The following is a 10,354-nucleotide window of genomic DNA, read 5'->3' on the forward strand; positions in this document are numbered from 1 at the left end:
TAATGAAAATTGTTTATTAAAGTGTGCTGATATGTTTTCAGTCACATTTCTCACTTACCTCAAGTATTTTCTCACATTTTTCAAACTTTCTAAAAATACATCTGGAAAAATAAGTAAAACTTTTGTTTTACAGGAAATGTTGTGATAGTTGCCAACGCGCCTCATGAAGGTCAAACAAACTGAGACATTATCAAGATTTTTTTCTCATTTTTATTCAAGGTACGGTTACAGTTTAGGAAACTCAAGGAGCTTTGCTAAAGGTAGGAGGAGATATTAAATATTGAAAGGAGAACGCGGTGGAGCGAATGCACGGATTTATGAAATATTTAACCAAAATGTTTAAAGTGTTTGGAAGCCAACAGTCTTGTGCCCTGTGCTCTGCTAACCCAACCATCCACCCTGACCTTCACCTTACAACTTCTGTGCAGCGGAAGAGTTTGTCTGATTTGTAAAAAACTTTTTGTTGTGCACTTCCTGCAATTAATCACAGACAAATGGATTTTGTTGGAAACCTGATTTGTTTTGTTGATCACAGGTGTGAAAAAAGTCACTTATTCGTGCTTTTTTACATTTTTCTGTGTGTTTCCATTCAGAGATGCTAAAATTGTTGAGAAATGATGGTTTTCCTGCTTATTTGGACAGAGTTATATACCGTGAATTGTCTTTGAATGAATACAGCGAGCAGGTCTTGTCAATAAACAATCACTGCTGCCTAATCTTGCCGGCCAGCTTTCTTCTTCTGTCTTAAGGCCTGAGAGCGGAGCCTGTGCGAGGAGATTGCAAATTTTGCTCTGCCTCTCAATTTCGAATAACCGTAATTGCAGGGCTGCAGATTTGCCTCCGACCAATCAATAGCTTTTGGTAGGTAACCTGATTATTCTCATGGCTGAAATATCTCAGCATTCGTCCTCTGTTGCTGGGATCACTAACATGCCAGCAATGCGGCCGCGATAACAATCTTCCTGTTATGAAAATCCCGCGTGTTGGGCCTGTAATCCTCAGCTTCAACAAGCCTAACATGAAACCGTCTCACTGGTGGCGAAGGGGCAAATTAATTCTCTCTCCACCCGTGACTAGAATGCCCCCGCCTCCGCCCCAAACCTTCACCTTTAGCTGAAAGTAAAAGCGCATCTCAACGTCTGTCCTTCACAAAAGCAGAAACCCATCCCAGCATTCAGTCTGAGAGGCTTTTAATGAAAGCCGGATCAAACTATCTGCGCCATCCTCCGCCCACAAAAGGTTCCTCTCAGGAACATCGTGATGAGATCTCAGCCTATTTGTCTCGACATCACTCACCGAAAACAAACACCCCCGTCTGTCTGTGACACACTAAAACTGTCATCAATATGGCCCACCGGAGTGAGTGCAGGTACAGCCGCTCGATACGACGCCGACTGCTGCCACGCTGGAGGGAAAGAAAATGATGTTCGCGATGTAGTGATTTGGGTTGCAGGGCATGTTTTTCTTTCTATCGGAGTGAAGGGTAAAATGTAAAACTACAAGTGAAAGCAGCAGGAAAAAAAAAGATGAGAAATACCATTTTTACTTCACTTTTGATTCACAGAGCTTCAGTTGAAGTTCAGGTTCGATAGAAACATTGGGGAAAACTGACATTGAGATATTTAGTTTTTCTGTGATATATGAAAAGAATACAGGGAAATTCACCAGAATGAAGAGAAAAGGACGAATAATTTTTGATTACAGTGATTTTGTATGAGAGCGCATCAGCCTCAGAAAGTAAAAACACATTTTAAAATAGCTGAAAAAAATGTTTTTGTGTGTGAAACATTTTTCATTTTCTGTCACTAAAATATTTCCTTTAAGGTGACTATGGCTCCATGACTATAGACAAAATGATAATCCTGATTATTTTGTTCAGTATTGAGACCAGGATTAGCCTTCATTTAACATTTTTTTTTCAAAAATTGATTTTACATTGCCGGTTCGCATCCCGGTGGGGGCACCGGAATCTTTCTGCATGGAGTTTGCATGTTCTCCCCGTGCAGCATGGGTTCTCTCCGGGTTCTCCGGCTTCCTCCCACAAGGTCCAAAAACATGTTGAGGTTAATTGGTGATTCTAAATTGTCCGTAGGTGTGAATGTGAGTGTGCTTGGTTGTCTGTCTCTAAGTGTAGCCCTGTGATAGACTGCTGACCTGTCCAGGGTGTCCCCTGTCTTCACCCTAAGTCGACTGGGATAGGCTCCAGCTCCCCCGCGACCCTAGTGAGGATTAAGCGGTGTATAGATAATGAATGGATGGATGGATGCCTCACTTGCAGAACACCTGTTTATCAACAGACACTGCAATTTACCGATGTTACCTAAATGCCTCACATGCAGGCTGATGGAGAAGCTAGCTAGACATCAGAGAAGCCTCTAGTCTCCACTCAGTCAGTGCAGCACAGCAGCTCTGATAGGTGTTCAACCAAAAGTTACTCTGAAAGAGTGTGTTTCAAAGTCATATTTACACAAGTTGAAACCGAGAGACCTTCTCTAAGGGCTTTGAGCAAATATTTTAAACATTTGAAGCATTTTAAACATCAATACCATGGTCGATCGTGTCCATTTAACTGTGAGAAACCTAAAAACATGATTAATATTCATCAACTGTGCAGCCTTACAACCGATGTTGCATTTTCAGTGTTTTTTTCTCTCTCGCTCATTTTGCCGTGCACGTGTGCAGGATGCATGTCTCAGTGAAGCCAAGAACCCTTAAACCTGAATCAAATGTCTTCTGGCAGACATAATTTTCTTGCAAATTACTCCTGGAAAATGAGAACCGTGTGAGATTTCTTTTTGTATCGAGCATAAAAAAAAACAAACAAACAAAAAAAACAAGCTGTGACATGATGTGTTAGAGCTAATTTGCCTCACTCCATACAGCAGGTAGTGCAACACAACATTCCAGGCACGCAAGTTGCAAAATCGATGCCGAAACGATATGTTGTGCATCCCTAATTGCACTCGACGTTTTGACATGATTTTGGAGATCTGAATCAAACAGATTGAAGGAAGTGATCAGAATGTTCTGATATGTTGCTGTAGTTTTGTTTCCTCCTGTATGTGACTGTATAGAACCAGAATTCCTGTTTCCTTTTATACGCATGTCCTGCCACTTAGTGCCTTATTATTTGAATGTGTTACAGACTAAAATAACTGGAGTTTGAAAAAAGCACGACAGTTTTTCCTTTCATTAGACCGCTGTCTGCTGCAGTATGTCTCTTTGTTACCTTTCTTTAGAACATCTGGTCTCGCAGCAATATAGGACGACCCTGTATGTGTTAGCTAATTAATGTCACTGCAGTCCTCAGGTTTCAGAAACATAAACGAAAAAAAAACAAATGACGATTCACAGAAATGGAGAGGGAGACGTCTTGAACTTTTCTTCACACTGTTTTCTATTATCTCACATTATTAACATGACTTAAATCTTTCGTGTTGTTATTCACGATGGCTCACTTCATCTTTTAAACTGGCTAATATAAAAACAGCGATAATGATGGACAAACAAGATTCAGCATGAAGGCTTCTTAAAAAAAATATTTTTTAAGTAGTGGGCGGTAAAAACTTAAATGAGTGATTTCACACCAAAGGGAAGAAGGAAGGAAGTAAACACAGCTCAAGAAAGTCCAGCCTTGTTTCCGTGAAGTTAATGATGTACTGTGTGTATAGCACAAAGCATATATTTTAAAAAGCTGTAGCTCGGGGCTTTTTCAGAGCTCAGGGGGATTTCTTTCTTTGATCAGAGGTCTGTTTGAACTGATTAACAGGGAGAGTTCATTGGATCAAAGCACTGCGAGGCAGGGTTAGAACAGCAGCAGAACAAAAATGGTGAACAGAGAGTTGGAAACGGTGCATGCTTAAGTCTGAAGCATGACAGCACTTAAGTCTGATTTTTACGGCACTTTAAACAGCATGTAGAGACTGTCTTCATTTAAAGGAACAAATTGTATGTCTTGTTTTCGCTGTGATCTGTATCGGTCCAGTGTGCTCAGTAGATTAGCTTAGCATATGTAAAGTCCTTTATTCCTGCCAGCAGGTTTAGAAGCTTTGTTATCTTTATTTCAAAAACAGCCAAAATTCCAAATTTACAGCCATCCTTGAACTATTAATCTGGGAAGTGCTGTTCCAGCGACAAAAAGATGCAAGTCCAAACTTGTTTGGGTGAACAGATTCTGTGAAAAACTCAAAATTTGCTCTCCTCAGCTCAACTCTGATGCTGATCATTATTTACTTAGCTGTGACCATCAGTTATGAAATCAAAACTCAAAGATTTTCCAGGTGAACTCCAGGCAGTGTTTACACAGAGCAGGGGGGACACGAGCATGGAAACACAGCTATAGAATGTCTCCATCTTTTTCTAGTATTAGCAGCACCTGTTGACAGTTGGATAAATGTTGTAGATGGATGTTGTACCTGTTGATTGCAGTTTTTTGTTTGTTGTCTGTAAAACAAATAATAATAATAAAAAACTACTTACATTTTTTCTTTCTTTTTTATTCATTTATTTTGGGATGAATGGAATTATAACTTTCTTAAATTGCACGAAAGACCCTTTTGAGTTCTTTCTCTTTCTAGTCTTAGTTTTGTCTAGTATTGTTTGCACAGTGCTGCAGGAATTTATATTGCAGTAAAAAATGAACCAACGGTGAGAAAAAATGTGACAGGAGGAAAACAACACCACGAAACTGCTTGGGTTTCTTCAGTTAAATGCTATATCTTGTTGTGTAATCCACTGTGTGTACATTGTGCACATTTAGTCAGATTTGCATACTGAAATGATTTCATGAAACTATTTCTTCTAACAGTTTCTTTAAAAAAAAAAAAAAACTAAAGTGTGTAAATACACCAGGACACTAAACAGGGTTTTTGCTGACTCAGATTGGACTTTCATGGCATCCACATACAGTACAGGAAATGAGTCTGTGTCGTCTTACTTGGCAGATATCGTTGCCTTTTTCTGTTATTTCACTTTGACAAAAATCTCAATTATGCTTCAAACCTCAATTAACAAAACTGGTCAAAAAATATGTAATAAAAAAATCTAAATTCTTATCATTTAGGAGCAGGTGCTTTGTCACTGGCCGAACACTCTTTAAAAATCACCAAAAATTCCTCTGTTCAGATAAAAAATTCTGCAAATGTAAGCCAACTTCAGCCAAATAGCTCAAAAATGGCTAAAACTGAGCTGCTCTCTGCTTCTCCAGTCCCCAAAAGCGTTTTCTTTTTTCAGGCACACAAAAACAGAACCTGCAAAGTAAGATGCATATTATATTTAATGAAAGATTTTCACTTGAGTGTGGAAACAATTTATGTAAACAACCCCAAGAGAACATCTATCGTGCTAAAAACACATTTTCCTTCCCTTGCAGCTTCAAAATGGGCAAACATCAGTGATGATGGAACAGCTTTGAAAACTTCTGAGTCCTGTTAGGAGTCAATATTTACTTCACTTCACAGTGTGTGTGTGTGTGTGTGTGTGTGTTTGAGCCTTTTTTCTTGTTTCATCCCTTGTTTAACACTGAATTATTCAAAACACAAAAAATTTTAACCAGCTTATTAAATGATTTTTTATTTATTTTTTTCTTCCCCTGTTGTCCTGACGGTGACAGCAGTGACGCCACAGTGTTTTCCATTAACATTATTCATCCGAAACCCACTGACCGCGATCAATAATGCATCGCTTCATGCGGCGTTATCAACGAGCTGCTGTTGGGACGGGACGGCTCCAAATGGAAGGTCGCAGAAAGAGAAATATGCTGAATAATTTCGACTCTAGAAGTGTGATCTGATGAAGAGGGAAACCCAAAGACACGTCGGGAATAATAAAGAGAGGAGGAGTGATGAAGAGATCAACAGTGAGCCCTGAAGGGAAAACACTGTCACCTCATTTCCTCAGTCTCAGGTAATTTTGAGCAAACAAAACCAGATGTTCAAACAGAACTGGGATGTATTCACCAATGAGATGCAAAACAATGCTGCTGTTTGTGTTTTTTAGGTGGAGGAGGGGGGAAGCTTTAAATACTGACTAGTTTGCTGCTTAAATGCAGCACAAGATGACATACGAATGAGAACAATTATTGAACTTAGAAAACATATTAGAATTCTCCTTATTACTGCATTTAATTGGGTGATTAGGGAAAGAATCGTCTCGAGACTTCGTGTATTTTTGGGCTCATTACTGTAAAGTCTGAATCTGCTGCTGCACATAAGATTCCTGCTGCAAATGTGAGAAGGAATTTTCCACTCAGTGTGAAGCTCATCCCCCTCCAACAAGAAAAATACGCTCCAACATGCTACCTTTATGAAAAACAAAGCAGAGTGTAATCAAAAGACAAACAAAAACGTCTGGGCCGTTTTGATAAATGAAGACTTCATGCAGACTTGCAAGCAGCGACTCATTTCACAGCAATAATTTTCCGCATGAGAATCTCAAGAGGCACGGGGTGGTATTTTTTATTTTTTTTGTATAAAAAGATTTCATGCTTACGTTCAATCAATTTGATGAGGATGAAGCATCAAAAACAGGAATTCTCCGCTCTTTACAGCTTCAGATGCCCATTGTTTGGTGCATTTTTTGCTTTAGGTGGTCACAGAATTGAGCAGGTTTTTGACTAAATGCAGCGTGACACACTGTTTCTCTATCCATGCTTGACCCCCTACTGGACATTTCCCACATGGTGACAGGCTGGCAAAGATTACATGACATGGGTCACTAAATATAGCAAGAAAGGCTGCCACCGAGGCGCTGAGAAGTAAACAAGAGATGAAACGGAGGACTCAGGTCAGGCGGCTCGGTTTGTCTTCCTTCCTCCCCAGCCATGAGGCCGTCCGCGGGGATGCCCATATGTAGACCAGCAGTTGCTAATATCTGCGGCCAAACTCCTGGAGATTCGGCGTTTAATGAATTGAACGTATCACCCGTTGTGATTTATAGTTGCTAATTTTTAGTTGCTCCCCCTCGGTGCATCTCCTCCTTGGAGGCAGGCCGAGCTGCAGCGCAGTTAAAGCCCGAGAACCAGATGTGATGGATGTTCTCTGCTGTTGATGCGCACGCACCTGTTTAAAGGGTCAGTTCACCCAAAAACAACAACAGCAAGAAAACAACTGTTTCTTTTCATTTAAAGCAGACATCACTGAGGATAGAGTTGTTCATTGTCTTTTTTAAACATTCATTTTAAACTGCATTTGCAGAAATGAGGTCCTGGTTGATCTTGATTGACAATTTACAAGGAAACACTTCCTACTAAAGAATTAATAAATCAGCAGGGCAAGAACTATTGGAAGACTTGTTGCTATTGGCCTTTTTAAAATATAATCTTTTCACGGATGTAAACACAGATTCAACGCTCTTAATTCCAAAAAAACATGATGGTGGGTTTGTGAGGCAAGTTGTTTAAAAGTTACACTAGTTCCTTTTTTGTTTTTTTTTTACTCAAGATGGGTCCTTTAATTCTCTGAACCTTAAAAGCTGCCAGAACATCAGTTCTCTGAACCAGAAACCGTAAAGATAGAGATAACCGTTGAACTACTTATCTGTGATCTGTGTCATATTTAAGCAAAATCCCTTAATTCTATATGTTACATTTAAAAAAATGCCAAAAAAAAAACAATGGCAAAAAAAAAAATAAAAAAAAAACTTTAAAAAATGTTGCTTACTGACTCAACTGGGAAGTCAGGAGAACTCAGCTGTGAGTAACAGTCACATGACAACAATTCAGGGACTTTTCAGCTCATCTGGGATGAACTGCAGGCCGTGCAGCGGACAAGAGCAAAGTATAGAAACAAATAAATATGTAGGTAGTAAAATATGTTTAGTATGTAGAGCCACTAGTTTTCTTCAGTACTGGGTAACACTTGCTTATACTTGAAGCTTTTTTTTTTATTTTTTATTTTTTAAATAATTTTTGAAAACTAAAGAAATTTTCTAACTCATTTATAGCATTATGATTTTGTCATACAGCACAAAATCCACATTTTAGCGCTTTCTCCCTCTAGTCATGGTTGTACTGTTTCCATAGAGGTGCAGGATTTTATATTGCCATGAAAACTGAGCCCACAGTGAGTAAAAATGCATCAGGAACAAAAAAGCTACTTGGGGTTTAATGGGGAGTTAATGGGGGCAAAGTAAATGTTTGTATGGCTACGTCCGATAATTGAGGTTGTTTGGCCCTTTAAATGTGCAGAAGAAAAGCCTCATGATTCACCTCTGTGTCTTCATTCACAGGTCAAAGTTCTAAGCCTTCATTAGGTTTGCAAATCACTTTGTTACTTTCACTATTAGCATAAAGTTGCATTCGTAATAGATTCTGGTCCGACAGAATCCTTTACTGTCCTGTCAGACGCTCGAGGATCGTCTGGGTGTGTCTACTCTTTTGAGGAACTTGGCATAGCTACTGCTCCCAGACAACATCTCATGTCAAAGGTATTTTAATGCCAGTCGTCGATCCGTCTCTCCACGTAAACGAAATTAGCAGCAGATGTGGCGAGACTAAGCAGATAACTCACTTAACGTTGTGCCGTAAAGCTGAAGGTGCTTCAGTCGCTGCGTTGGGTCAAAGGTGTATTTTATCTCGCCGGTGCATTTACAAAGCGGGCGTACGCTTTTAAAAGCTGCCTTTAATCAGTCAGCTACGACTGAAAATGAAAACCTTTTGGAGACCTTTTGTTCACTGTTAAGGAAGACAAATATTTTCGTCTTTGTGTAGGAGCAGGAGCAGGAGCAGGGGCAGAAATCAACAGCTGCAGCTGCAGTAGTTGGTGAGACAGACGCTGTGTGTTTAGGCCCGGGGCTGTTGACTTACCCCTGCTTGACTGCTTTGTTCTTGTTCACATCGATGGTGGTGATGGAATGCTTGGCGCCGGACTGCACCTCCCAGTCCACCTTCCACTGGGCGTTCTTCGACTTGGTCTGTAGCAGGTTCACTCCTTTTTTTGCTTTGACCCTGCAGGAAACAGCGAAGGGGAACAAGAATGGGATCAGTCAATTTTATTAGCGGGGATGATTTATGTGCGAGGTCAGAGGTGAGCGCCCTCTGTGAGCAGCGGACCTCCTCCTCGCATTGCGTCATGGCAAAAGCAATTCCACAGATGAATCAATAACAGAGATGAATGAAGATGACAGTGCAGTGATACATGAGAGCAGAAGGCTGGGACCACTTCGGGTCACTGTGATCACTAACACTTTCTATAAAATCTAATCCACAAGGCTCTGCACTGAACCCACTGGACTTTTTTTGTTGTATTTTTAACATCTGGAGCCTCCCAAAGCAGTTCACATGCAACTGACAATACAGTTAGTTGCAGTTCATATTAAAAACAATTTTCAGCTTCCTAAAGTCCGACAATATGATTGATTCTGAGGTGAAATCTTCCTTCCTTAACCCTCATCTTCTCAGGAGGAGTACACTCTATAGGTAGGTCAAGGTTACCAGGGGAACAGGAGCCCTCAAGCTGACAGGAATTCATGTATTTTTTTTGCCCAAGGACACATCAGCAGGGAAAACGTTTGAACCTGGAATCCACTCACACTCCCCGCTGGCTGTTAATATTTCAGGTGTTCACATTAAATAGGCCATAGGTGGAAAAGCACAGAGTGGAATACAATGAATGTTGCAGTGTTTTACTGCAACAAGCAAGGTTTCAAAACTTAATATTTAGTTTCCAATGATATATTCATGCATAGAGGCACAACTGTTCACAATACTGAGGGACTGACGTGTAAATACAAATCAAAACAGTCTCTTGCTGCATCTCCCTGTGTACATGCGATGTACAAGCACATCAATGCACCACGCAATCTACATATGTATGTACATGTACATATATTCATAAGTTTCAGCGTCTGCAGACATCTTGCGTGTTTTCATACCGAATCACATGTGTTTAGGATGCAAACCCGTGCACAACACAAGCTGTAAATGCATAAATCTGTAGCATCTTACATCATTTAAGGCACATTTATGTTGCAACCACGCACAGGTTTGTACATGCTTACTTGTAAACCAAATAAAACACTTAAATAAACTTGGAGCAAATACATGAATAAATAGCTGCATAAAACCACAAGGCTTGAGTAGGATGCCATGGAGAGGCTGCTACATTATTACTATTATTATACTTTTCTCCGTTCTCAGACAAAATGTCAGGTTTTGATTTATTGCTACACTTTCATGAACTAAATCTGACAGATTTAGTAAATGAAACATTGATACTATGCTCTTTAGTGACCAGCACCAGTCTAAATATGTGGACCTGATCCTGTGATATAACTGAAACGTTCCAGCTGCGAGACGTCAAATATTGAAAAAGTGAAAATGAGCAAAGAATTAAGATCATTTGCGAGGAAACTTGAG

At 39.9% G+C, this 10,354-nt stretch overlaps 1 protein-coding gene across 1 annotated transcript in view; it reads right to left on the reverse strand.

Moving 5' to 3' along the window:
• The window catches only part of LOC103358343 (transmembrane protein 132E-like), a 77,843-nt gene extending 68,943 nt beyond the window's left edge, over nt 1-8,900 (reverse strand). Inside the window, exon 1 of the mRNA XM_008283269.1 lies at nt 8,804-8,900. The gene's annotated coding sequence lies outside the window, so the exon portion shown is untranslated. The remainder of the gene's footprint in view (nt 1-8,803) is intronic.
• Between the last annotated feature and the right edge of the window lie 1,454 nt (nt 8,901-10,354).

This window comes from Stegastes partitus, unplaced genomic scaffold (assembly GCF_000690725.1).
Source record: "Stegastes partitus isolate 25-593 unplaced genomic scaffold, Stegastes_partitus-1.0.2 Scaffold305, whole genome shotgun sequence".
Classification (NCBI taxonomy): Eukaryota; Metazoa; Chordata; class Actinopteri; family Pomacentridae; genus Stegastes; species Stegastes partitus.